Source organism: Hoplias malabaricus, chromosome 4 (genome assembly GCF_029633855.1).
Source record: "Hoplias malabaricus isolate fHopMal1 chromosome 4, fHopMal1.hap1, whole genome shotgun sequence".
Classification (NCBI taxonomy): domain Eukaryota; kingdom Metazoa; phylum Chordata; class Actinopteri; order Characiformes; family Erythrinidae; genus Hoplias; species Hoplias malabaricus.
Window position 1 is genome coordinate 40,927,131 of NC_089803.1, and position 9,090 is coordinate 40,936,220.

Here is a 9,090-nt window from a genome sequence, read left to right on the forward strand (position 1 = left end):
TTGAGCTCCTTCAACTGAATTTTTTCTTGAAATTATCTGCACAATACAAATACTGTAGTTTACACAGACACAATAGAATCTAATTTCTCCATTTTGGTTCCAGTAATTGTCCATTCTGAAACATCACCTCAGCAATGCTCCAATGACCATAGATGCATATTATTTGATTAGAGTCAAATAATCTGTTCTGATGAACCCTCGCAGGGTTGCATTACCATACTAATGCAATAACAGCCATGCAGAGAAACCATTCACTGCAGTATTGGGGCACCACCAAAATCAGCCTATGATTAAATCAGCTCCTACTTCTTGGTGGGTCATTCATCAACCCTGCAGGCTGAGGAACGGCCACTCCTCTAAAGGACAAATCATGCACCCCTGGAATAAGGTCATGTTTGCCTGTAAGAGGCTTCGGTGTTCGGAGTGAGGGACTGATTTAGTGAAGGAGGTGACATTTATTCTTGTGCAGGATTGCGAGTGCACCAGTACATGGGATAATACCCACTGGTCTGCAGTAAGTCAGAAATGGCAACTGACCAGGACTCTGTACTCCAATTCCCATCCAGATGTTTGGAGAGTGGATTATAGATAGAGTCTCACTAAAGCGCTCTGTAGCCCTTTCTTAGTATGGACCGCCAAGCCTCTCCGTGGAGCTCTTATTCAGGAATATAAAACTGTCACGGGTGGCAGTCACTTTCATTTATTAACTGTCCTCCACTCCCCTCCGTCTCGCTTTGAGGACAGGCTCAATATCTCTATCAGGAAGCCTGTCTGTATGCCTGTAGGCCAGTGTGTAGAACCTCCATTAACTCAGTGTAGGGTTACGTTCCCAGCCCTCTAATCGTTTCTCAGTGGTTTCCCCTGGCCTTCTCCTCACGGGAAGGAGCGTGCCTGGTCCGATGATGCCGTGAATCACTCAGTAAGGCAGACCCCCTGGGGTCTTCATTAGGACTACGTTTCCTGACAGCATGTGTGTGAAAAGCCTGGGTCGGAATACACAATGCTCTCCCTGCACCAAGCAGGAATAGCCTGGCCTGATTATATGCACTGAGCCTGAGAAATTACACAGGCTGGACTGTAGAGCACAGGCTGTTCTGTGTGGAAACAGAATTGGAAATGGATTAAATGAACCGCAGGTGCCTTTCAAATGGCTCGCAGACCCATCGTAATATTCATAGCATTCACAGTTTTTCAAATGAAAAGGCTCAAACGCTTCAGTGGAGCTGGTGTCACAGACCCACATTAAACATTAAAACCACACTCACTCAGTTAAATCCAGAGCTGAGTCTTATACGCTTTTTTTTTAAACAAGGGTTGGTTGCTGACTTGAACATTTAAAGAGGCACATCGTACCCTTTCATCAAGTTAACACTGTTCTCCAGGGTCTTAATATTATGTCTGTGACATGGTGACATTTGTGTTTGCTTTTAAAAATATAACACAAAAAAATCACTGTTTTCCTGAAACTGTTCCTTTAAGTTCAGTTGCAAGAGCCCAGGAGTGAGAAGCAAAGAGCCGAAACTCTGTTTTTTAGTCATTTTTGCTGTGTTCTCTATCTATTCTGTTCCTGTTTTATTCATATTTGATCCATCCATCCATTATCCACCGCTGTTCGGGGTCGCGGGGGAAGCAGTCGGAGCAAAGAAACCCAGACCTCCCTCTCCCCAGCCACCGACTCCAGCTCCTCCGGGGGAATACCGAGGCATTCCCAGGCCAGTCGAGACATGTAGTCTCTCCAGCGTGTTCTTGGTCTGCCCCGGGGCCTCCTCCCCGTTGGACATGCCCGGAACATCTCTCCAGGAAGGCGTCCAGGAGGCATCCGAACCAGATGCCCGAACCACCTCAACTGGCTCCTCTCGACATGGAGGAGCAGCGGCTCCACTCCGAGTCTCTCCCGGATGTCCGAGCTCCTAACCCTGTCTCTAAGGGAGAGTCCAGACATCCTGCGGAGAAAACTCATTTCAGCCGCTTGTACCCATGATCTCGTTCTTTCGGTCACTACCCAGAGCTCGTGACCATAGGTGAGGGTTGGGACGTAGATTGAACGGTAAATCGAGAGCTTTGCTTTTCTGCTCAGCTCTCTCTTCACCACAACGGACCGGTACAGAACCCGCATTACTGCTGACGCTGCACCGATCCGCCTGTCAATCTCATGCTCCATCTTTCCCTCACTCGTGAACAAGACCCCGAGGTATTTAAACTCCTCCACTTGAAGCAGGATCTCACTTCCAACCTGGAGAGAGCACTCCACCCTTTTCCGACTGAGTACCATGGACTCGGACTTGGAGGTGCTGAGCCTCATCCCTACCGCTTCACACTCGGCTGCAAACTGGTCCAGCAAGAGCCGGAGGTCTCGGCTCGATGAAGCCAACAAGACCACATCATCTGCAAAAAGCAGACATGGAATCCTGAGACCACCAACCGGACACCCTCCGCCACTTGGCTACGGCGAAAAATTCTGTCCATAAAAATTGTGAACAGAACCGGTGACAACGGGCAGCCCTGACGGAGTCCAACTCTGACTGGAAACCAGTCGGACTTACTGCCAGCCATACGAACCAGACTCCTGCTCTGTTTGTACAGGGACTGGATAGCTCGTAACAAAGAGCACAGTACCCCATACTCCCTGAGCACCCCCCAGAGAATACCCCGAGGGACACAGTCGAATGCTTTCTCCAGATCCACAAAACACTGTAGACTGGTTGAGCAAACTCCCATGCACCCTCCAGGATCCTAGCAAGGGTAAAGAGCTGGTCCTGTGTTCCACGACCGGGGCGGAATCCGCATTGTTCCTCCTGGATCCAAGGTTCAACTATCAGTCGGACTCTCTTCTCCAGTACCCCCACATAGACCTTACCGGGGAGGCTGAGGAGTGTGATCCCCCTATAGTTGGAACACACCCACCGATCCCCCTTTTTAAAAAGGGGAACCACCACCCCAGTCTGCCAGTCCAGAGGCACAGCCCCCGATGTCCACGCGATGTTGCAAAGACGTATCAACCAGGACAGCCCCACAACATCCAGAGCCTTGAGGAACCCGGGGTGAACCTCATCCACCCCCGGGGCCCTACCGCCAAGGAGTTTCCCTACCACCTTGGCCACTTCAGCCCCAGGGATAGACAAGCCCTCCCCGGGGTCCCCAAGCTCTGCTTCCTCTGTGGAAGACGTGCTGGTGGGATTGAGAAGATCCTCGAAGTATTCCTTCCACCGTCTGGTGACGTCCCCAGTCGAGGTCAACAGTTCCCCACCCCCACCATATACAGTGTTGGTGGAAAACTGCTTTCCCCTCCTGAGTCACCTGACGGTTTGCCAGAAACTTCTCGGAGCCGACTGAAAGTCGTTTTCCATGTTCTCACCGAACTCCTCCCACACCCGAGTTGACAGGTTCCTCTGCCAAACGTTCCCAGCAAACCCTCAGCACACGTTTGGGCCTGCCAGGTCTGTCCGGCATCCTCCCCCGCCATCTGATCCAACTCACCACAAGGTGGTGATCAGTTGACAGCTCAGCGCCTCTCTTCACCCGAGTGTCCAGAACATATGGCCGCAGGTCAGATGATACGACTATAAAGTCGATCATCGAAATGCGGCCTCGGGTATCCTGATGCCAGGTGTACTTGTGGACACCCTTATGCTCGGACATGGTGTTCGTAATGGACAAACTGTGACAGGCACTGAAATCCAATAACTGAACCCCACTCGGGTTCAGATCAGCGGGGCCATTCCTCCCAATCACGCCCCTCCAGGTCTCACTGTCATTACCCACGTGAGCATTGAAGTCCCCCAGCAGAACAATGGAGTCCAGCACTCCCTCTAGGGTCCCCAAGAAGGCATGGTACTCTGAACTGCTGTTCGGTGCATAAGCACAAACAACAGTCAGAGCCCTTTCCCCAACCTGAAGGCGCAGGGAAATTACCCTCTCGTCCACTGGGGTAAACCCCAACGTACAGGCGCTAAGCCGGGGGGCTATGAGTAAGCCCACACCTGCCTTACGCCTCTCACCCTGGGCAACTCCAGAGTGAAAGAGCATCCAGCCTCTCTCAAGGAGATTGGTTCCAGAACCCATACTGTGTGTTGAGGTGAGCCCAACTACATCTAGCCGGTACCTCTCAACCTCGCGCACCAACTCAGGCTCTTTTCCCACCAGAGAGGTTACGTTCCATGTTCCATAAGCCAGTTTCAGTAACCGAGGATCAGAACGCCAGGGCCCCGACCCCGACCGCCACCCGATCCACAATGCACCAAACCGGAATATTACCTCTCCCACAGGTGGTGGGCCCATGGGAGAGTGGACCCATGTATCTCCTTCAGGCTAAGCCCGGCCGGACCCCATTGGTGAAAGTCCGGCCACCAGGCGCTCGCCAAGGGGCCCCTCCCCCAGGCCTGGCTTCAGGTTGAGGCCCAGGTAACCCTCCTCCGGGCAAGGAAGGCTGTGTCCACGCTATTATATTTTTCATCCGTGTCTTAATGGATCACTCTCATATTTGATCAGTATACTTATTTGTCTGCAATCGTTCTGCTTTGTGCTGTCACAAAAAAAACACTGATCCAGCACTGTGATTGGAGAGACTCAGATGAATAGGTGATAAAATGATAAAGCATCTGCACTTGACGTATAAAGCAGCGCAAAATCAGTGCGACTCTCATTTTATCCCATGTTTTCTGACTTACACAAACCACAAAAAAAGACATTTTTTAATAAATGAAAGTATATTCTATCAGTAGTGCTGAATGGAAAACGTGGGCCATTCAGCTCCAAAACAGTAGTGACATTTTACACTCTTCACAAACTCTTTTAAAAAATGTTTTTTAAAAGCATCTATGGAAAATTAAACAAAGAAATATAATATTCTTCTATGGCTTTAAAAAAGTATTTTCTTTGATTTTCAAGAGTGTAAGTTACTGTATAACATGGGGATTATATGGGGAAGAACATAATGGAGAATATTAGAAGAGTCTGGGTAAGAGGGCATCATGCTCCACCAACTGCAATTCTGCTAAATGCTAAATAGGCGTTTCTAATAACTCTTATAGCTATCTTATCAGCTATACATACATCATCCCCAACTCCATCTCTCTCTCTCTCTCTCTCTCTCTCTCTCTCTCTCTCTCTCTCTCTCTCTCTCTCTCTCCTCTCTCTCTCTCTCACCCAGAGAGAGCTGAAACAGTAGGTGATGAATGGGCTGTGTGTAAATGTGCTGATGTTAATTAAATGTGTGTGAGAGATTAGAGCATGATTTATCCTGAACGCAGTGGTGTGAATGACAGTAGTACAGAGTCAAGGGCTAAATCACTCTCCCACTGCACTGTCCAGGGTAGGAAAACATTTAATATTTTACATTATAAATAGAACACAATATTTTCTAGCATTTCTAGACACAAGGGAAATCAGCTACTTTAAGCTGCACCTATTATATACACACAGATTCAAGATTCAAGAGGTATATTGTTCATTTACACTGAACAATGAATTCAACAGTGGCTAAGAAAAGAAGCATTTAAATATATAAATACAAAACATAAGAAAAACTGAATGAAAATAAGGTAACAATAAGAAAATAAGGCTGTATGCAATAAAGGGCACAGAAGAAGGTATTATTAAATATCAAGTGTGAAGTAAACTGTGATTTAAGATAAGAAAACACTTTATTGGTCCTGTTTACTTGTATATAGTTGAAATGACAAAGTGATTCTGATTCTGTAGTTGGATTAGTTATGAATTGTCTTAAATATGTAGTGTGGGGATAAAAAATACACAGTAAATAGATGCAATATACACATTGGAGATAATGACGCAGTTGGACAGTTTTTGTGTCAGTGATGGTTTTCACACACCTATGCATAAAACCAATTTCTGAATCTTAAAATTCTTGAATTCAAGCCCGTGTATGATCTCCCTGATGGTAGGAGTGTAAAAAGTCTTTGTTAGTGTGGACTGTATCTTTGTTGATGTTATGTTCTACTCGTGATCTTGATTTGGTGAATGATGGTTCTGGTTATTTTCACTACACTCTGTAGGGTCTTGCGACCTGAGCAGCTGAGAATTCTCAGCCTTCTCAGGAAGTACAAATGGTGGTGTGACTTATGAGATGATTTGTGCAAGGAGGTGTGATCCTCTCTGATGTGGATGCTGGGGAATTTAAAGGTGTTCACACCCTCCACTTCTGCCTCACCTATGTGTAGCTCCCTCCCCCTCCTTGTATCACCAATCATTTCATTGTTCTTGTTGATGTTTAAGGAAAGATTTAACAGCTTGTTTAATCTCAGTAGAAAAGCATGAAATTAAATAGGAAACATTGGGGCTGCTGCACATAGGCTAAACTTCTGCATTCTCAGTGCCATGTGTAGTCTAGAGGGGCATAAAGCCCCCCAGCACAGGGCTTACAAGAGGAACTACATCATATGGACTGATGGAGCATAATGAACATAGCATATGATCTCCAGAAAACATCGACCAACTTAAATACCTGACCTGAAAGATTAAATGCCGTGAGAAGAGAGAGAGAGAGAGAGAGAGAGAGAGAGAGAGAGAGAGAGAGAGAGAGAGAGAGAGAGAGAGAGAGGAAATTGATGCAGTAAACCATTTTTAAGCAGCTCAAAGCTCTCATTATTATATCACTCTTTGGCTGAACAATAAACACATAGCAGCAAACAGTCAATAACCAAAAGCCTGTGGAGACCCTGGTTCATGCCCTATTTCATGGTTTAATGGTACAGTCCCAGAAACCACAGGATTCATACTGTATAGCAGCTAGATGGATGAATCGAATATTTGCCATATTCAGTATTTATGCAAGCAGTGTGAAACTACTAAACTAGAAAACTATAAATCTGTAATGTGTACGCATAAATCTTAGCCTAATACTAGTTACTAAAATGACTCTCAAGATCAGCTCTAAAGTCTTGAGATAATAAGCTCTAAGATTAAACACTAATTGTTAATATTTAAAATATTATACAATTAAACTATAATTGTAACCAGTCTTAAACAATGATCAAATGTATGTATAAAAATGTCGGAAATAAACAGAAAGCTGTTTACTCCAACATGTCATTTCATGCCCATTTGTGTCTAAAAGCATTTTCTGTAAATTAGCAAAGCTTCAACCCTGTCATGTCATATCCAGATCTACCTACTTCATTGCCTGCATGCAGAGTAGTTATGAGTCTGATTCTAATGTGTCTTTTTAAAATGAATCAATAATATGAATTTTTCCATTACTTTGATCTTAAGCTTATAATGATTCATCAGGCTAAAACTTGAGGATTAAATGTAATTATAAAATTACATTAGTAACTTTCCTTAAGAAAATGCAAAAATAATCATGGTGCTTAAACTGTTTTTAAGTGTTGCTGGGGCATTCCAGCTAGGCCGTTGCTACGTTCTGGGTGATTGCTGTGATGTATGCTATGGCATTTCAGGTGGTTGCTAAGGTGACCCAGAGATGATACACTGTTGCTTAGTGCAGTGGTATCCTATGTGGGTGCTAGGGTGGTTGCTAAGGTATTTCATCTGGTAACTTTTTTCAGTTGGTTGCACAGATTTTGTTAAATGGGTGCTATGTTGTTGCTGAAGTGTTTTTAGATCGTTGCTATGGCTCCTCGTGTAGGTGCTAGCACAGTTCCTAATATATTTCAGGTGTTTCCTAATGTTGCTAAGTGAGCGCTTTGGTATTGCTACATTGTTTATGTCCTGGTATTTTGCTATGGTAATGCTATATTACATGGTTGCTAAGATGTCCCATGTGGTTGCTAGATTGTTGCTAAGTGGATTCTGTGGTCCTAAGGGCTTACTTAGGTGTTGCCAAATGGTTGATGTGGTGAACCTCATGAGGTGGTTGTTTGGGCTTTATCAGTGTATTCTCCCATTCATTTCTATGGGGAAAATTTGATAAACAATCTGTTGCTACTTGGAAACCATACATTTGATGAAAAAGCTGTATATAAGCATGCATTGCCCAGTCAGGTTGAACAGTTCAGAGTTGTAACAGTGTTAAAATGTTGAAAATTATGGGATGAGTTAGCCAGAAAATATCCAGCAGACAATTTAGAAGTATATAAGTCAGATACCAGTATGGTTGTGTACTGCTTTGCAATTCACAATCATAATTGCATAATTACAGTGCAAATTGCATTTCCATTCAACTATATCATTTGTTTGGCATGCTTGAGCCACCATTTTTATTAATTCAAATCATAATAACTTACTGTATTTACTCTTCGCTATACAAATATAAATGTTGAACTAATTCCAAACTATAACTGAAAATTAAAAACACATATTTTGAAAAATGTTCTCTCCAGACTATGTTGTGAACTGGACACTGCTTGTACTTTGGAAGCAATGAGGCAGTTCCCTGAACCTTCACTCTGAGACCTGCAGGACCGACCCACCCTCACTCGTGATGAATGTATCCGGCTACATGGCGACCCGTGTGACAGATGAGGTGATTATGCATCCACATCCTCCTCCCAAACAAAAAGAAAAGAAAGGAATGAGAAATGAAAAATCATCCCTTCCTCTGAGAGTGGAACTAAACGTGTATACCATCATCCATTGCTGGCAAATGTAATAGATGAGTATAAGAATATGGACTGTGGTGCATTGTGTCTGCTTTCCGGCATCCTTTATGTCTGGATTCATGCATAAATGAATCCTGCAGAGAGTCCTGTAGAACAGACATCAGTCTATTCAGTAAGTGGTTTGCTTTCACTCCCAAAACCTGAGAAAAATGAAAGGAGCAATAAGTCATTTTTTGCCAGCAAATCTAACAAAACCTATTTATCTTTTTTTTCCAAATTTTTTCCTTAGTGCAACCTCAAATGAAGTGAAGAATTAAATTGCTCTGAAGTCCCTGAATGAACCAGACTTTACTCCATAGAACTAACCCCTACTACATGAACCATGTTTAAAATGGGTTTAGTACAGAATCTCTGACACATCCAGGTCACTAGGTGCCAGTAAAATTGCTGGTTCATTACATAAAGAAGAATGAATGGAGAAAAATTGCTGATTGCTCCTTTAAAATCTCCTGTAATGTCTGAGGCCAAGAGTCCAAGAGAGCACAATTAGCCTCATTCCCTCGGGGTGAGA